Below are 20,864 nucleotides of genomic sequence, written 5' to 3'. Positions count from 1 at the left end.
ATGTGGCACAATGGCTAAGTACGGGTACATTCAATCAATATGACTGTTAATATCCATTTCTTGTACACCTACACATATCGGTAAATATTTCTGAGACCCATTTTATTTTAGCATAGTGTTACACAAATTACCAACTACCACTCAGTGAAATTTTGATATCAAAATCTTTATCACCTGAGAGACTTTACTTTGACATACATATACACATCCATGACCTTGGCAGAGAATGCAGGGGTCAAAAACTTCATGTAGGAGAAAGATAGGTCAATGTAGTGGATTTTCTTCTATTTCCCTGCGTGATTAATTTTCATAACAGATTTGCAAAAAAGTGACATTTTTGACAATGCGGAGGACGAAGTACAACTGTGGCTCATCTGTCGTTGATGTAAAAGGACTGTGACTGGACAAACAACCAAATACAAATAACCTGTGTTTCCCTTTGCAACAAATATCACGGTATCAAGACAGAATTTGCCCTAATCCACGCCATCTATTCATAAACACTGACTATGCTTAAGGTAGTATGCACCTCAAAAGTGAAAGACTTACACTTTTGCTCAAACTTTCCTTAATGAAACTTTCAGCCATCCTCTTTCAAAATCAAGAATAAAAATCGGGGGTCACCATGCAAATTTTGGTACTAGAGCAACAAATAACCCAAGATATCCCGATATTCGAAATTAAAAATGGCCACCATCCCTGTGTTAACTCAGTGGAGAAAAAATAAAATTTTCTATTTTCGAAAAACTAAGCCAATGAAAGGTATTCTTACACCAAGAGATTTAAAATGAACCCCACAAGTGGTATATCAGAAAAGAATTGTAAAAGTTTGAGAGTCCGACTATCTGCCTCGAGGCATGTTCTACCTTAACTGAGATACCCATCCAATAGTGGTTCCTCATCCACCTTCTTGCAAACAGATCTCATCTAATGTACAACCAAAAGAGAATACATCAAATTATTTATCTTTGTCTTCAAAGGGACAGTAGCTGTAACTTTTAATGATTTTTTTACAATTTTTTTTTGTATGTTAACTGCAAGTTCTTCTAATCCCAAAAGCTATGGAAACAGAGAATTCAACACTGCTTGTACATGTATTTATATGTGTGAAGTGCGCTGTTTTTGGTTACATTTCAATTTTAGTCCAGACTAGAATCCACTCGTCAACAATAACAATTCAGTTTACCCATGTACAGGCTGAGTTGACAAGCTAAATACTGTGTATCTCAACATGCTTCAGGGAGTAGAACAAGAAACTGTGGTTGACATTGAAAAAAAAAAGACAGTAAAAATATTATCAAAAGTCGCAGCTACTGTCCTTTCAACTTTCATACCTTTGGTCAGCCCACATGCTTTTCATTTGCATAGATATGGACCTGTCCACTAGGAAAGAGGGCAGTCAAATATTCCCGGAATACCACAAGATCATGGGAAAACAGACAGAAGCCAACCAACATATACATGTAATTAGCAAAATAAACACAATGAGATGAATGTCCACACTCCCTGTACTGCGTCCCAATCATCTGGTCCCGTATCTCAAACATGGAAGCACCCTTCCGTACGCCTCCATCTGACAAAGAAGATATATTCTTGTAAACACGGATTCAAAATGTCAGCATTTCTCAGAATAAATAAGACGTCAGGGAAATAGCAATGGCGTAATATATCACATTAATATATACGACAGGAAATGTGTAAGTACATGGATGTCTATTTGATTATTTGGAAACTTAAAGAGATTGAGAAACACCAGGCATTTACCGGTCTTTTAAAGTTATTAGCTCAGAGTTTCCTATTGTAGAGGGAACAAAATGTAACAGCATCCCAATCTGTCTCTGTTCCAAAAGTTTACGCCGACCATATTAAGTTCTGATGATTATATTTTTTATAATTTTATCGTTCTTTTTTGTTCTCCACAGAACATGTTGAAATACAAAGCATCAGTAAACACCTGATGAGCAATGTTATTGTTGACAAACAAATTCAGGTCTGGACTACAATTCAGTCGTCAACAACAACATTGAATCATGCGCATACAGGCTGTGTTGACAAGTTGAAAATTCAGCATTCTGACATAATTCTGGGATCAGGGAGTTGTGAAAGGAAAGTGCATTCTTTCAACTGGAATAAAAATGACGGAATATACCACAAAAGTTGCAGGTAGGGGAAGCTTTCATTCTGTCTATAGTATCAGAAGCTGTAATTTTCAGAAATTGAACAGGGTAGGCAGTTGGGGAGGGGCAAGGGTTTATCACAGTGTTCGTCATATAACATCAAAGACTTGAGTCGGTAATCTCAAACCAGCCTCACATGGTCAAATTACAACACTATGATTATCTCAGCAAGACTCTGATTTACCATTTACTGGGTTCAATGGTGATAAAGGAACTATACACAGTGTCAATGAACTCTCAGAAAACAAAGCCACTCTGAATGGATAATTCCCTGCTCGCCCCTGTTTTACCTATGAAGAGGTCCAACTGTACCATAGAAAACAATAACATTGGGGCAAACCATGGTGGTGAAAGGATTAAAAGCCATTACAATCTGCAACTTTTGACAATTTTTTTCAGTAACTTTGATATACTTTTAAATTACTGACATTTTCTTGGTCTCCTCTCCACTGCACAGCAGGTGGAGATACCCAGTATCTGTCCCATAAACACATCATGCACATCTGTTAGGTGCACTGTTATTGCTGACAATGTGTCATTTCTGTCCAGACATGAATTTCATTGTCAATATTGCACAATGACAACACACTTCACTTATGTGTACATTGTTGACAAGTAAAATCACTGACAGGAAGTCCAGCACACAAAGTAAATATTATTAATACCGACATCACAAAAAAACAAAGTCGAGTTCCTGACATTTCACTCTTTTTGCCACCTGGTTCATCTTTCAATATCAGGTCAAGTTGAGGTAAACAGTTGAGTATAAACTACACAACCTATTCCAATACAGTCTGTATTTCAATAGACATTATCACTTGATAACTCCTCAAAACATTCAATAAACATGATCTTTACAGACTGGGTTTGCTACCACACACATCAACATGTTAATTTTCGCTAACCAGACTTGACACTGAGAGTATATGTCACAGTGATGTGGTATGTGTAAAACTGATCTTCTGGCCAGCTTGAATTTTTTCACTGATTTTGAATGATTCAATGCGAAGGTTTATCGCTCTCTACATCACACATGTGAAAAATAGTACTGTAAAATTAGCACAAATTTCTTGACCCTCTTTCTCAATTACAACGTGGTCTGACTGAATATTGAGAGACCGTGGATTCCGTAATCTGTGAAAATAAACCTATCCTACATGTATATCACACTGGCTGCAAGTTACAATATTAATTGTTCTGGTAAATTTTTTCAGGCCATTTGTTTTGGAAATTCATAATATGCCAACTATACCCCGGAAGCACAGTGCCAGTGTGTGTGAGGTATGCCCCCCGGTAGAACTGACCCTGGAAAAATTTCCTTAGCAAGAAATGGCTAGGTGGTATTTTGACCACTTTTCTCCTGTCATCGTCTCGTCATATGATTTCTGAATGGCGGTCACAGACGACATCCCGCCATTATGCCAGGCATGGTCACTTAGTATTCATTCAATCTACAAGCTTACACCAATTACATCTCATCAAACGTATATTTTTTGTGATTCTACTTCATCAACAGTGGCTCCATCGAGCGCCTCTTCAAAAACAATCCTCCTTATTTTTTCAGCGATGATTTCACAGCCAGCGTCAACGACTCACAATATTACAACAGTCTCAGAAATTCATCAACAAATATCGCAATCAGATGACAGATGTATGGTCCGGCACTCTGGCAAAGCAATGATTCCAGAGGAACGATTCCGGATCATCAGTGACAACAATTACATCTCACATATGGGTACATATGCTGAGTGCAAGTGTTTCCAGCTGTTTAGGACTGTCAGTTAACAAACAGCCCTGTGTATATTTTCACTACAGTGGTATGATCAAAAGCTATAATAAAACAAACACTATCTGTCCTTCTCCCAGAAATGGGCCTTCTTCTTGGCATGGATTTTTTTTATCTCTAACACATTCAGAGTCGACCCCTTTTGACCAGCGAGCTTGGTTTGATCTCACTGTTTTCAACAATATGGTTGTCACTATCTAAAAGGGAAAAGGGGGTCAACAGGTCAACAGAGAGCGGAGAACACAAGTGTTTTGAAATTTCTCGTTTACATAGGCAGCACATGCACAGATTGTGTAAAATAAGATTTTGACAATTTTCATCTATATTGATATTGTCAGTAAGAATCAAAACTTTTTTTTATATGCAGAAAGGAAATTACAAAATTTAGGGACTGTATAACCCGATGATGTGTTTGATGAAGGGTAATCAAACTTCTTTAATGGCACATTAAAAACCTGAGGTTTTGAACAACATGACACTGAAGTCTCAGCACATGCTGAACTTGGAATGCCATATTCACCTTTTGGGAAAGCAATTACTGTCCAAAATACTGCCCCAAAGTACAAATAAACAAAATATAAATAAAACCAAGAAGTATATAAACACTGGAAGTTTTTATCGGAGAGGCAACAAAGTGACTGATGTTAAGTGTTCATTGTACTCTGGCTATTGCAAGTCCAATTGAATAATGAGGAATTGAAATACACACTACTGACAGGATATCTCATTTGCATTTTGCCACAATGTCTGACACATATGCTAATTATTACAGCTGAAAACGGAACTTTTCACATCTTTGAGAAAAATCACAGTATCAGTTTGGATCACAATCTGGTCCCTTTTGCTTGAAATATTTAGAGATTATTCCATGTAGATCACAGTAATATCTACTCTACAGACAACAATGCAATGGACTATGGTCTCTCCATTATCACTGGGGAGGGGGAGGAGGCTATACACAAACATCTTGTGGAGTGCAACACTTTTCAGGGTTCAAAAATCATTCAAAAGTAATCGTATCGCAGATTTGATGTCAGTTACGCTACAAGAAATGTAGTTTTCAAAGCGTTCCACCTTATAAATCAATCCTGCCAAGTTCATGATTCACCATCAGATCAAGTTGGATAAAACCCAGTAAGGGTCCCCATATGCTTGTACCGCTGATCGGTATATCACCAAAGACTTGAACTTTTGATGGCCCCGGTGTGTAAACACAGATACCCTAAACTTGATTTTTACTGAATAAACTGCTATAGCATACCATGCCAAGTAGGCGGAAATACTGCTTTTTACTGACTCGGCAGATGGGGAAGTAACAAGTCTGGCAGGACACAGGTTAAATCTTGTGCAAGTTAGTTCTTTCCTCCAGTGTTTTCAACAGTTATTTTTATGGGCACACTTTCAAAGTGGTCAGAGGTATAGATTACATATATGTATATTGTCATTGAGCATCACAATTGAAAACAAGCATCCCTCTCTTTAGTATGGATTGATCTATCAGAGAACATTGGACGGAATTATTCTGCATTGGAGTCAGGATGTACATGACAGTGTTCAAAATTAAACAGAATTCTTTGACATCCAGACATGAAATGAATGTGGAATACAATAGGGTACAGATATTTGGGGACATCCTGTTATCCACAAACTACCACAAAATAGTCCAGAAATGGTGGGTAAATTAAAGAATTTAGCTTGTTACTGCTCAATTATGTACAAACCTCCATCTCTTTTGAACACAATGACAGATCACCTACAAGATTGACAGCAAAAAGGGGAACCTGTGGGATCCCTGGTTCCCTGTAAACAGGTCCATAATCATCATTGGTAGCAAGGGGTCTGGACCAAACCATTGTGGCAAAAGGGTTAAATCATATCACAGCTGTGATTGTCAGTACAGTTCTTAAATAAACAATCAGTATTTACTCATGATTTCATTTTCTGAGTAACAATATGATGTGACGCAATATCCATAATTAACTTTTTGCATCCCCCATCCCTAAAGCTGTTATTTTACATAAAGCGACATTCCAAATAAAAAATAATTACTCAACCATACATTTTTTGAAATTAAAATATAATAGGTACCAGCTGCATCATACAATGCCATCAAGTTTTATCAAATTCATTATCTGCTGATGATGTATTCCTTAATAAGCTCTCTTGCAAATCATTTTTTTCCACATTTTTTTATCATTTCAAAAGCAAAATAAACCAGTGTTCTCAACAGCTTTGGAAAACAAAGGAACTACTGATTTACATAACAATGTATGATTTGCATATTCTGATGTTATGTAAATGAATGCTATTTCATAGTTAGCATATCAATAGAATCGCTCAAAAACACAGGAGTGGCCTACCCCATAAAATCCCCCAGCAGACAATGCTGAACCATCAATAGAATATCAGGGATGCCTATTATGACTTGAACCACAATAAAAAATTAATATTTCAAATGCGAAGAAACAATGGTATAGAATACTGCTCGTGTACAATAATGTATGAATAAATAAAAAAATCATAATTCAATGTATAATTTTTTTTTTTTTAAAGAGTGGGTGCTATTATAATGTTTCAAAATTACTGATAAATATAGTACAATTTTTAAGAATTAGTATATATAAGTGTGTTCAGTCATTCACAACTGAGTAAGTATTACAAATCTGGGACTACCATCAACTGTGAGCAATGCAGTTGTTGACCAAAAAAAATCACAAAAAATCTTCAATATTTCATACTGCAATCAGTTTTCATGTTGCCATTCTTATACTTCGAAAGATATAGTCAGATGTTTTCCATGATAATAAATAGCTTGAAGTGAAGAAAGTATGGGCCAATTAACAAATCATATTACTCTAAATTTACAATTACCCGTTACTATTCACAATATTATTTTTCCTCGAGTTTCACAACCCATCAAAGGTGTTCTGACAAACCAGCAGCCGAGTTACGAAAATGAATCAAGGAATAACATGATGTTAGCATTTCTAAATAGTGTTACATTAATTAAAACAATCCATAATTCTTGTCATTCACTTGTTATTATGCTATTTGATATTTGTCATTCTCCTGAGAAAAAAGTCAGCAGCCTCCCTGACTATACATCGCATGAACCTTCTCATGAGAGAACGAAAACATCAACTGGGGCGTCGGTGAGAATAACCGTACTGAAGACACCAACAAGTATTGTGGAACACGTTCAGAGAATCTTGGATCTAATGTCAGTCAAACATGTAAAATTAATTAATTCTGAGAACTCCGCAGACAAGATTGCGAAATAGATAACGGACTTAAAAATTTACTGAATGCAAAACACACGGAAATTGTGTTAAGATCTGAAAGCAGTGAGCTGTGGAATTATGAATATTTAGTGAGTCCACCATGTTGTGTTGTATACAATCATTATCAGGTGTAGTCTACTGTGTTTATAATCAGTCAGCTCAGATGGTGAATTTTCCATCATGTGCGCGGAGGCAGATAGTCTTTTAAAAAGACGCGGACTTGGCGCTTCCAGCTGCAATGTTTCGCATCGTGGTGGCTTGCCACGGCTACGAGCTAGCGGGCGATCGAAGATGTGTGGTGGTGGCAAGAAAGACGGCAGAAATTACGGAATACAACGACTGACAATAGTGGGAGTTAAAACTGAAAGGATACACACATAGTACACACGATGGCCTACCTACAGTCATCGGCGTGTTCTGCTTCTGTCTGCCCCTCTTCGGATCACCCTACGCTGGCACGAAGATTACGGAATAAAACGCGACCAGATTATCATAGCACCGATTTAAAAAGATACGGAGAGCACAGGCCTGGAAAATCTGTGATCACGATTAAAATTTAGCGAGGAACACTGAAAAGAAATAAAAAATGATTATACAGAGATGCAATTCCATCAACCGGTGCATCGCTGTGACGTTTCAATTTTTGTTGCTTCCCACTTTCTGTGACGTCACTTCCTCTTTTGGATAGCAGAAGAACCCGGTGAAGTCTTCAGCTGTTCAGAGGGCGATCAAAAGCTGTTGGTTGACTCTCCCTGCTCACTAACACGTACAGTCAATCGTCGATTGTATATCAATAGACGTTTCATCAAACTTGAAGTTGATACTTGTATGACGAACGCCCGAAAGAACCTTACAGAGACCACGGTCCCTCTCCCGTGCGTAGACTCTTTCTTTGGGCTAGTAATTTATTTGGACGCACCATGTAATGGAGGTACAAACCCAGAACAGAGGTCCGGCCGGCCTAGGCGACAAAGGGAGCGTTCAGTTATTATGGCCGGGGGCGGGTCGGCAAATTCTTCATTTGCATCAGTCAAAATAAATGAACCCCCTACCATTGCCCCCTAAAATTGATTACCCCCTTTTTAGCCTAATGACAAAAATTTCATAGACCCCCCATTGCTTGAGTATAGGCCTACAAGTAACTGTAGCCTAAGTAAGCCTTATTGAATGATAGTAGTAGTACTGGTCATTACCGGTGCATAGATACAGTACAGGTCTAACATCAGTGGAAACGATATTTTTTCCAAGATCCTGCTCATCTTTCAGTACTTGTTTACACTGTATGCCTATACCGTGTCTCGCAAGGTTCAAAAAGTTCATCATCACTTGTGCTGCTGCCAATAACACCATCATCCTCTTCCTCGACTAAAACCTCTGAGTCTGACATGTCACTGTCATTGTCACTGTCTGTATTTTGAACAGTTTCTAAACAATTTATTATCTTTCTCTGAGTTTCCATTTTTTTTCTGTCATCTCCTGAGTACATCACAGGTAACTGCTTTGATTTTGTCTCCTTTGCTCCCTTTGGTTGACAGATTAGACTGCCCCCCCCCCCTAGTCACTTGGCTTTTCTCTGCAGCAGTTACTGGCTGGTGTGAACCATCGCGTTTTAATAAACCACGATACACGTATACTTCTCGACAGGCATTGAACCAATGGCCGATGGCCACCTCAACGATCCCTTCTTGGACCACACATCCTGGTATTCTTTTGATATACCAGTAGGCCTACGTCAACCAGGTTGATTGAAAAATCTGTAACATTCGACCACATTTTCACCAGGTTTCACTTCCAACTTGAAGAGAAATTGTGCATTTTTAACTAAGATGCATTTTCTCTGAGGAAAATGCTGCATTTTAAATTCCCTTGTATCACCAAGAATGCCAGGATACAAGGCAATGAAGGGGTCAAATAGCCGTGACAGGCCAAGGTACCCGCCGCTCCTGGGGTATAGAAGAAGCAAAATGAGCTACGGTAAAAGTGATTGATCAAGAACATGCTCCCTGGTGGAATACTCTGGCCACAATACCATAATAGTAAAAATATAATAATAATTTAGTTATAACAAGGCAGTATTGCTGAAGGCAATGAGTACTTGGGCCGTGATAGAGTAATTTTGAGGACAATATATACTACTATTCAAATATGGTCTTGAATTTCCTCCTGTCAATTAGGCATTTGACTAACTGGTTATTAAACGAAGCAATGGCATGACAACGGCAAAATATGTCTAGCAACTTTTGTGGAGTTTGAGGCAGGGGTTCTTTATTTATAGTGAAAATTGCTTAAACTCCTTAAATATTCAAATTACAGCAAATTTCTTTTGTTCTCGATGGTAGATGTCTAATATTTAGATGGGCATATTTAGATTTCTACCCTATAGTTATCCGTATATACCAAAAATCGGACATCCAGCTCTATTGGCTTGCTCAGAATTAGATATGCGCATAATTAATGAGGTACAATATGTGGTGTCATAAGGTGTCCCATCATACCAAATATGAAGGGTATAGCACTTGTGGTTACTGAGTTGTGGACAAATATATATATTTGGGGTCAAAGGTCATTGAGGTCACGTGACATTTTGTCAAAATAATTGTATTGCTAAGTTATTCCTATATACCAAAAATCAGCACTGCATGAAAACACAATAATTCAGATAAATTCACATTAATGAGTTGCCTGTATTATAGTAAAATACACGTGAGTTCACACGAATCCGCATGAATACAGGCTTGCTGAATACAAAAAATGGATTCTTGACTGTATTCTTCTGTATATGCACTCTTCAGCTAAAATACAGGCAATAATCCATGTTAATACAGTAAGTATTATAGGGTTTTTATGCAGTGCAGACCTCTAGCTCTATTGGCTCGCTCGCTTGAAAACAATCTCATAAACCTGGCCATATGGGCAACTGTGTATGGGCAGCTGGATACTTGACTTCCCGGAGAAGGCAAGCTGTCACGTTCAAGCTCAGGATTATTTGTCGATCAAATTTCAGTAAATTTACCTTACCTAGATGAAATTTTGTCTATAGGCTGAAATTTCGCCGAATTTTGACGAAATTGCATCGATTTTTCAGGTTCATATCCGACATTTTTGAGTGCAGACAGAAATAAGCTTTGAGGCAACATGGCTGCGACCCCATGTTGACCGCGGTATCTGCTAAGGTGCGGGTTGCGGGCTGCGGGCTGCGGGTTTTTAGAATTATGGCTAGATTTCTAATATATGTAATATGGCATATAGTATATAAGAAATAAAACCGTTAGAATGTGTCTATTATCAATAATCATGATCAGGTCTATCGTACAGTATCCCTTTTCCTGCGAAGTCCATATTTCACCATCAGGTCAAGACGGTTAAAATTAATGAAACACTACTATATGGTGTATTTTAACGTAATACTGTATATTTGAAGGCTGTTGAAAACATCAATGCTGTAAACTTGATTTTTTGGACTAGAGATGCTATAACAGACCAAACCAAATGGGTGAAAATACGTCATGTTTCTGAAAAAAATCAAAATCTGCTAAACTAAAAGCGGCGATTCCGAGGACCAATTTATTTATTCCAAGCTGCCTGGCCATTACAAATAATTAGGGATCTGAATCACTTTTCTTTCTTGCCATGGATGTGAGTGAGAAATATACGTAATACCAGACTGACCAAAAAAAAAATCGCGCCTCGGAAATGTCGCCACTTATCGCGGAATGAAAATTGTTACATTTCTAGTATCAGGCCATACGAAGTAAATTCTTTGTAATGCATCCATTCACAATTCGGTTCCAGGGCAACTCATACAGAAAATTAAACAATGCCTAGTTAAATGCAATGCATAAGGAAAGATTTGACTTAAAAAAGCGTAAAAGTGATGTGTATTGTAAATGCCGTGTATTTTTCATGAAATCTTTAAAAGAAAAAGACGTACAACAAAGGACTTAGTTTACTTTGCCGTTTCGGTTCAAGCGAGGTCGCGACCTCAGAGAACGACATTCTGCTAACATTTTACGCGAGAATTTCAGCGGGAAAAACACGCCGGTGCGTTGCCTTATTTAGGAATCGATCCAATAGGAATATTTTTGGATGAGTTTGTGTTCTGCAGCTCTCAATAATTTATCTCCTAATATCATGAACGTATGACTTGCACCTGCAGTATGATAGTCGCTCCATGCCGGTATGCCCCCTTCAAGCATTTGATCCAGCGTGACTTTGAAAAGTTTCCTAGGACTATAATCGTGTTCACCACAATAAAATTATTTGAAACGGCGTTGAAAACGATTTTGAAAATTGTGCTTTTATCGGCGGTTGAACTAATCTGAAGTGTGAGAAGGGCGAAAATGATATCAAAAAACACACATTTTTTCATGCCCGCAACCCGCAGCCCGCAACCCGCAACCCGCAAAATAGCGCATCCGGTTGACCCCTAGCCCTGCGTACGATGCTATGTGCTACAGCTAACACACAGCATCGTACGCAGGGCTAGCGAGAGAGTTGCCGACATCGACGGTTATTTACGAGAAGTGAATAAAAGACTGTCATTTTTGGAAGCGATCGAGTAGCTGAGGTAGGCTGGGATACGACTTGGGCCCAAGAACGCTGAATTTCGGCAGTAATTTGGCTTTTTACGTGAAGTCCCAAAATGGATTTGAAGTCACCGACCCTACGTACGGGTCTTTGCAGGGCTGTGGTGTGCGGGGCGATTAGCTGTAGCGGAACACACAGCATCGTACGCAGGGCTAGTTGACCCCAAGTGAAAATGTGTTCGCGATCAAATCTTCCTATATTTTTTTCAGAATTTTCGACAAAATCATTGCTTCTTAAATCTTTTGTAAAATATACAATACTAAAATAAAAATGCGATGTGCCATGTCTCCAGATTTCTAAAACATCGTTCGTTGACCGTTCGACGGAATACTCATTTGCAAACTTGTGACGCAGTTGAAATTCAATACTGACCGCCAAATAATCTTAATGAGACGAGATCATTCTAGACCCCGGTTCTAGACATCCTCCAAATTATCCAACCATTCGCGTTAGAGTTCAGCTCGCTTATAGTATCATAACATTCTTCGGCCTTCGTTTAGATCGACCCTAATCTCTCCCATTTAGGAAATAAATACACAAGCTACCTCGACAAAACTTCGTGCACCATCCAGGACCAAACGCACTACAAATCTGTCTTGACGTCATCATCTCCTTACATGGTAATCGGCATACCGTATTTTTTAGCAAAGGAGACACAGAATACGTCGGAGTATTCAGTTTCAAAACGTATTACAATGTGTGATGTTGTCAAAAAAAGGTAATGTTACTGCAGTGGTATAAATTACAAAACACAAAAGTTCAAATCAGTTTATTTTGGACTGGCTTTACCCAACATTTCATATTGTTTCTTATGCCAGATTTGACCACGTACTTACTGGCGACCCCTTTACATGCAAATTTTGTGTCAAATGGTGTGTTCTCCTGGAAAAACAAACGTACGATTTCTATATGAAGGAGGCGAAATTTGCCCTCAAAACTCGAAACCACCCCTATGGGGTGTACCTAGCTATTTTGAACGAGCTTCTCGAATCTGCAGATCTATTTCGAAATGATGGTCTGGTTTTCTCAGCTCAAGGATAAGTGTTCTCCATCGCTGTGGGCATTACTATTCTCAACTGGGGGTACAGTTTCCAGCCGTAATGTTTTTCATTGTGTCCGGGATATAAAACCTTTCCTTTTCAAACTTTCACTGTGATTAACACTAGTCCACATCTTGTCAGTGATTAAACATGTTTCAAGTTTAAATGTTAAATTCTGGTCTCGAGCCCTCCTGTTCGACCAAACTGAAATTACCCCTCCCACTTTGGCTCGTCCAGTGGGTGTAGCAAGGGTCGTGCCATCGCTTAGGAAACGGAGGGTGCATTAATTGTTGCATTTCGATGCACATTTTGATTATATTCAGAATATTTTGTGGCAAAAACTCAGATAGAGAAGCATTTATATTCACATCTCACTTATTCATGACTGCCTGAGAGCAGCACTTTTTTAAGTTAGCATCATTACGCCATTTATTATGCCAAGAAAGATGAAGCCAAGACATTTTGCCCTCCCTTGTCTCAGCCAGAAATGGTTATACCTTACAGAGTTTTTTCCCACGGAATGAAAACAAATGTACTTGGGCTGAGGCCCAAGTACAATAATAGTAATAATGCTACCTGAAGGCAGAGGATACTTTACCAAATAATGGTATATACAGATATTTTATCTTTATTTTAAGAGTTACGATACAAAAAAAGGTATATTTAGGCCTATGTATTTCTTCCTTATTGCTAATTGATATAAAAAACAAAGTCATTGAAACTTTTCATTGATATTCCAGCCTTTGTGTTTATTTATCCAGATAAGTTCTGTGCATCTCTTTCCTGAAAACTGGTCAGATATCAACAAAACAGAACAAGGGGAACTTTCAATGTATACCAGGTTTCGTAGCTTGCACCTAATCATTGCCTTACCTCGGCCAAGGCTGATAGGGATTGTTCATTGCCCTTAGCAAGCTCGATTTACAAGAAGACAAGGCTGTATAGAGTTGCCAAGGCAAGATGTTCATGTGACAGATAATGCATAATACTTTTATTCTGGTTTAAAGTGAAATTATTTCAGAGAATGAAATCATGCGGATAATCATTTTCATTTCCAAGAATATTTTTGAACACTTAAACTGCTTTTCGGTGGGATGGATACTTATGAAAATCAAGTGACCCCTCTGTGCTGTTTGAAAAATACATGACCCCCTTGTAGTTTTCAAATTTAAGGTGACCCCCTTAGGACTTTGCCGGCCCACCCCCGGCCGTAATAACTGAATGCTCCCTAAAAAGAAGTAACCGTGATCACGGAGGCAGAAGACGAGCATACCCTTATGCCGTGGTCGATCTAGACATCTTTTGGCTTATGCAATGTTCACAAACACCTTTTTGGGGTCGTTCGGAAGATTCGGGGTGAGGGGTATGAAAATAAATAGAGTAGACTTACATCGGGAGAGGGAGCTAGGAAATACTTTAAGACTGACAGGGGGATGGAAAAAATATTGCTTCTGATTGGCAGAATCACAGTGTCCCAATATTGAACAAGTAGGCCTATAGATATAAAGTTTACAAAAACTTTCACCTCTGTTTATTTATTATACACGTATACAAAAAAAACTTACTCTCACTCACACAAGACTAGGCATAAATCGAATGAAACTGCTCCAGCCACTTTGTTTTGTCAAGAGTAAGTTGCTTGTTTGTGAGTGGTGATCGTGCCACGTTGGACCCCTTCATATAGCCTATATCCACGCTGGGCGACAGTAACTTTGAAGTGGAACTGTATATGCGCATATATATTGACTGGCTACGAGGTGGTAGCGGAACATATGTCTGAGTCACCAAACAATTCTAAAGATCTCAAGAAATGGATGGTTTTTTGTGAGACTGACATTGACAGGCCAAAGGCGAATAAGACTTTATACTGTTATGCCCAAATATAACCGGTGATATATACAGGGTATGTTTTTGACATGGTATTCCAGCACGATCATTTTTATCCGGCAACCGGTTAAATTGACCGGCTATTAATTATATTTTCCCGGCCATTTTCAGGACTGTATATCACTTGGTTATAATACTTCATTACAATCAAGTTCTGCAAACCCCTGCACTACAGTCAGACGGAAGTACATGTGATGTTTTATGTGTTTTTGGTCTCCAGTATTTCCTATTATTCCTTCATTCCTGTTGGAAAATATGGTGGTCAGTCTATTCACCTTGGACTGTATTTCTATGTCCATGATCATTATCAGAACAAAAAAAGTTGTCTTTCTCAGTTTTCCAGGAACGTGAATGCACGAAATTGCTTCAAATATGTTCAATTTAAAACAAAATCTAACTCAGAGGGGGTATCCGCCCTCCCCTCCTCTTATCTCTCTTTGCCCCGTACACGCAATATTCTTGAAAAACTCCATTCAAATATCATGTTTGATGTCGTTTTCAGCACACAATCACCATATACACTTTTTCCGACAGGTGACGGGCCCGAGAAGTCACTTAGCTGCCCAGTTTTCCAGCGATCAGTTTTGCCTTTTTTAAAAGAAAAGTGACACTTGTTCTGTCATGTGTATTTTGAAGCACACATTCCACTATCGCCTATGTGGACCGAAGATATAATCTATATTAGGGCAAGGACTTGAAAATAATCATGAGTAGAAGGAGTACTTGAATCTTTTACGAGGTTGTTTGGAGGTACTTAAAAAATCAAAGAAAATGTGCTTGATTCTCCCGCCCACTACTCCTCCTCTAGAGGTGTCTGTGAACGCAGGCTCGTCACAAAACATCGACATCCTACTCGTAAAACTTCCTTTAATTTCACAAGCTAAGTCCTTTCCTTCTTTATTTTCCATTCATTGAAAGGACGAGATATTTCTTTGTTGACTTTGTTCTTTATCGTTTTAGGCCCCACCTCTCTATCATAGGCCCCCACCTCTCTATCATAGGCATAACGAGGGAATGATCGATTTTACTAGCACTTAGGACAACAGCTATTTCACAGTACTTCTATTTTTAAACTATTTTTACCAATTAGTCTTTGATCAGTTTCCTTTTGTATCTTCGCCCGGCCATAGACGTCAGTATTATCATGGAGGTAATAAAGAGACAAAAGACCTCCACGGTACTATCAGTAGGCCAACAACATTTGATTCTCGCAAAACAGGAAATGATTTTGGTCCCTAATTCCGGAAACGGCCCATTCCTTTGAGGGTAAGTAACGTGTTCATTTTAAGCGCTACTGACATGAATAACGGAAGTGTCACCTATAAGAAATGGCAGCGGTATTGAATTCTCGTTTAAGGACGGTAAGCCAGATAAAGGCAAGGATAAGGTTAAATATTGAGGTATAGTATTACACACCTTCAAATGAAAATTATAGGTTGGACCAAAAGGCGTTTTCGCAAATAATAATTTTTTTTCTGTCAGCGAACTGCTCCAAAAGAAACTCTGATGTATGTTTCATTCGAAGTATTGTCTAGTCGACTGCCTTGGGAACCCTTTGAATGTTATATACATCATCGTATTGTTGTGGTCGCAAATTCTTGCAAGTCAACAGAATGGCAGCTGATTATATTTGATTTGTTGTCGAAAGTCTTCCGTTTCTGTAAACATTGACTTGTAAATTCCCCAGAATAAAAGCACGAAAGCAACACTACTGGTCAGTTCAAGCATCGACCTAAATAAAAAAGGGCCATGGTTCAAAGGGAAGCTGTGAACAATACAGCGCCATCATGACAACAATGTAGCCAACAACGTTTACGTCATAATATATATTTTTGGCAAATGTTCATTACTTAAGTTACCTTTAATCACTTAATTTGTAATTCACTAAACAAGGCCAAACGAAAGACGTGTTTCATTTCCGTGTTAAAAAAACCCTGCGCGATCGATGAACAGTTGCCGAGAAGTCGCGAGTGGGCGTTTAACACAGTTGAGTGTCTCCGCCTTTGCGAAGTCAATAAGTGTCGTTATCACTCGACACAGGAAGTCTTTCACACCTTCGGTAACTTCCAACTAACGCGTGCCTTCAAGATGTGTTGTTTACCGCTGTATTGCAGAAAGCAGAATATCTTTTTTCATAACTTCCAACTAACGCGTGCCTTCAAGATGTGTTGTTTACCGCTGTATTGCAGAAAGCAGAATATCTTTTTTCATCTGTCTATATGCTTCTAAATGTTTCCTGCAGTTCCGAAGCAGTTATTGGCCATAGAACTGCTGCGATGCTTTTTCAAGTCTTTGGTTCGAGATAAGGAAAATGAGTTGTGGGTACAAAGTCGCTGTGTATCTATGATATACAGAGGACTGAGATCTGCAGAGAAGCAAAATCCATATGGCACATAAAAACCACGAAATTGACATTTGTCTCGCTTTGTATGTATCGATAGGGCAGGGAGTCACTATGGCCGCCCGTTATAGCACAGTATGATGCGAGGAACACAAGTGTTTTGCGTAGATATTACACTTTCGGACAAATTAAAGGACATAAGGCCGCGTTCAAAAAAAGTGGTGAGGGGGGGGGGCTGGAGGAATTCAGGGGGGGATTCGAAAATTTTTGGGGTAGTCGAGGGGGGGGACTTGAAAGTTTTGCTCTGCCTATAGGGGGGGGGGCCTGAAAATATTGTGACTCCCAACATTTTGATGTCGTCCAATGGTTCTAATGTTAGTAATAATTAAACAAAATCTAGAACCGTTTTGTCATATTTTATGTCTTTAATCTCAAAAAAGTCTAAAACTGTATGAATGCCATTAAATTTTCGTAGAACAAGTTTGCCTTGTAATGGGGCAGGAGCTACAACTGTTTATAATTTTTCAATATTTCTATGCAATGTATCAAACACAGTTTCTTGGTGTCTCTCTACAGCATGCTGAAAAACACAATATTCAGTTAGTCAACAAAGCCCGTTTGTCTAAATATTGGTGATAATTGAATGATGCAAATGCACAGTACACGTAGGCTGTGTTGGCAAGCTGAATACTGGATACCTCAACATTCTGTAGGGAATAGAACAAGAACACAATTGTATAAACTGAACAAAAATGTTGTCAAAATAAAAGTTAATACAACTACTGCCCTACTACTACATACTGGCAGTGAGAGTGATACATGTAGCTCTGACTCTGATGTAGTTTAAAAAGAGTTTCGGTCATAGGACACTCAATTGACAGTGAAACATACATCTACTTGTACACAAGATCCAGCCAGAGAGCAACACATAGAAGACTAGGGGACTAACAGTTACCATGGATTTTTGAATTCTGGCATATGAGAACAATAAAATATTAGAGAAAAAAGATGGGGTCACCATAATTGATCTTATACAAATATACGATGAAAAGTCAGTTTTTCTAAAATCACCTAAAATCAATATAAAAAACCATTCATTTCAAGTTTATGCAGTGAATGAAATTTTCACATCTCATTGTACCAATAACACAAAAGTAAAACTTTGAATAGTAAAGACTCTAATTTAAATGGAAAAATGTGTGACTAAATGGAATCTTTTATTTTTTATCAAATTTGTCATTATTACACCCAAAATTTCTGAGATTAAAACATTAATTTCATGGAATATTTTAACCGTCCAATCCAGTATTGTCAATTTTGTAAAACATTTTATAAGTGGCATCTAAGTTGTATATGTCTTGTACTTTTGAAAAAAAAAATTTGGTAGGTCACTGTGCTCATTTTTTCACAATTTGGTTAAACGTAGCTAGGAATACATAATTTTCATACTCTCTCATGATTGTCATTTTGTGTGCTTTTCAGCTGGTGCCATTGAACTGGCCAGAGTTGGATAAACTCAAGTGGGCTTAGTCTGAGAAATCCAAAAAGTTCACTGATTTATTTAAAAATGAATCAATTTAAGAACTTGCCCTAGGTATATGGCTCTACAACCTGCTGATAAGAGATAGTGTTGAACATTTGCGTGCAGAACGACACATTACATGTTTATTTTTACTCTGCGTGCATTCCTAATAAATATGCGGCTATATGGTAATGTGGGGGACTTGAAAATTTTTGAGGGTATTGAGGGGGGGACTTGAAAATTTTTGAGGGTATTGAGGGGGATCTGAAAAAAAATAAGATTTCAATCGCGATTCCTCCAGCCCCCCCCCCTCACCATTTTTTTTGAACGCGGCCTAAATAAGCTGTAACTTGTGGCAAGTTTTTCAGTATTCTGCTTCTGTATATAAACTACCATGTCTGACCCTAATCCGTTTGTTATGCTGAAATTTCGAGTATTCTTTTTGTCAACACAGCTTGTATGTGTGTAGTGATCATTGTTTATTGTTTACAAATGAATTCTAGTCCGGACTTTAATACAAAATCAACAATAACAATGTAGATTATACTCATATAGGTTGTGTTGATATGCTAAATACTTGGCATTAAATTACAGTTTAGGGATTCAATGCAGAAAGTGTAGAGAAACCACAAAACAAAAGTTCTGAAAAAAAAGCCAAAAGATACAGCTTATATGGGGCTTTAAAGCTATTAAACAACTATGACTGTCAACAAATAAGAGAGATGTCTGGTGGGGATTCTTGTAAGTTTCTACAACCGATATTTGTTTGACGTGGGTGGAACGTTTAAGGAGCAGGTTGAAGAAGTTGTGATTTAATATAGGAGAGTATCGCTTGGTAGGGGGGGGGGGGCTGGCCAGACGAGACGGAAAAATGTCCCTGAAATAGAAGAAAAAGTGCTTAAAGAAGAAGTGTTAACATTTGCGTGATGCATTTAAACCAACTGTCGAAGGGAGACCACACGTGACTTAAGTTGTCTCTGAGCGGAATATGTGGTCAAGTCCTTTGGTTTATAACGTATATGATAGATTAGAGAAATATAGTCACACAGTGTTACACAATACACTACAGCTTGTGCCACTTGGAATGTTGCATTGTCAAGTTTATAAAAAGGGATGAATTAATTATGTCTATTGCCGGCACACCTCAATTATTGAGGGTAACAAAAAATTATTTTAATACCTTCATAAACGTTAAGTTACTCGTAATATTTCCTGTGGGATTGGCTTTACTTTTGCAAACGTGATGATGTGAAATCAGCGTGTTCAGTTTTTGCTGGCTGTCAGCCAATTTTTTAGGACTGTTTCACCTTCAATGGAAAATTTATAGCCATAACTTCTTGTTCAAAATGCAGCGGGTGTTTTCATGTTTTGCGATCCCTACACTACTCTATAATCGGACCGAACTACATGTGATGTGTTGTTTTCAGACTCCCATACTTTCTCAATTTGTACTATCATAGTGGTGGATAGAATGCCGTAATCCCGATGAAACTTCTTGCCTATTAATACGTTGAGAAAGTAAAGTTCAAGTTTGGGAGTACAATTTTGCGAACTTGAAAGTGATGACGAGGAGACAATACAAACTAATGGGACAGGCGAACTTGTATTAGACTGTGGTGAGTAGACTAGACCTCAGAGAATGAAACACTTGGTGTCAGAATCCCTTCGACATTCCGAAATACCTTTGTACCCTGAAACAAGACTGGGTGGATATTATGGTTTTGAACCCTCTTCTGTGCTGTGTGAATAAGAACCTGACTTGTCCCATTCAGTATTTTTCAAATTTTAGATGACCCCCCCCCCCCGTACGCCCACTCTGGATTTTGCTGATCCACTCCGATCACAATAACTAATAATGTCCCTTATGCAAGACAGACTTCTACTCTCAACCCTCTTTTCGAATAAGAAGATCAGTTCGTGAACAATTTATTGAGTTGAGACTAAGTTATTAAGAGGAGTTTTAGAATGTATACTGGCGTGGAACCAGAGGCGACCATAAATTACTGGATCTCGATTGCGGTGCATTTGTATTTTGACCATGTGCGTCACATACTGTGTATGGGTAAGTCTACCTACATGTGGAAAGGTTTAATTATATGAGGTAGCTATAGAGTGTGTACCTTTATGTCAAGAAGCAAATGTATGAGCAATGAGACAGTGGTCGCCAGATGACAATCATAATATTTGTCATTGGTGGGGTGAGGCAAACAGCTACACGGGATGGGAACTTTGCCTACATAAAG

The 20,864-nt window shown here is 38.4% G+C and overlaps 1 protein-coding gene and 1 long non-coding RNA gene across 12 annotated transcripts in view; one reads left to right on the top strand and one right to left on the bottom strand.

The window, feature by feature from the left end:
• LOC139116856 (cAMP-regulated phosphoprotein 21-like) overlaps nt 1-7,876 on the bottom strand; it is a 111,870-nt gene extending 103,994 nt beyond the window's left edge. For 8 of the 11 annotated variants that reach the window (XM_070679568.1, XM_070679581.1, XM_070679575.1 and 5 more), the window contains exon 1: nt 7,643-7,874. The gene's annotated coding sequence lies outside the window, so the exon portion shown is untranslated. Of the gene's footprint in view, nt 1-7,642 lie in introns of all 11 variants that reach the window. The other 3 variants (XM_070679569.1, XM_070679573.1, XM_070679577.1) reach the window with 3 other exon arrangements.
• Nucleotides 1,319-4,035, top strand: LOC139117797 (uncharacterized). Its single transcript, XR_011548583.1, has 3 exons — nt 1,319-1,697; nt 1,923-2,163; nt 3,742-4,035. It is a non-coding gene; the product is annotated as an uncharacterized lncRNA (long non-coding RNA).
• Nucleotides 7,877-20,864: the final 12,988 nt, after the last annotated feature.

Source organism: Ptychodera flava, chromosome 18 (assembly GCF_041260155.1).
Source record: "Ptychodera flava strain L36383 chromosome 18, AS_Pfla_20210202, whole genome shotgun sequence".
Lineage (NCBI taxonomy): Eukaryota > Metazoa > Hemichordata > Enteropneusta > Ptychoderidae > Ptychodera > Ptychodera flava.
The sequence above is the reverse complement of the archived record's forward strand: the minus strand, read 5'-3'. Positions and strand labels throughout refer to the sequence as shown.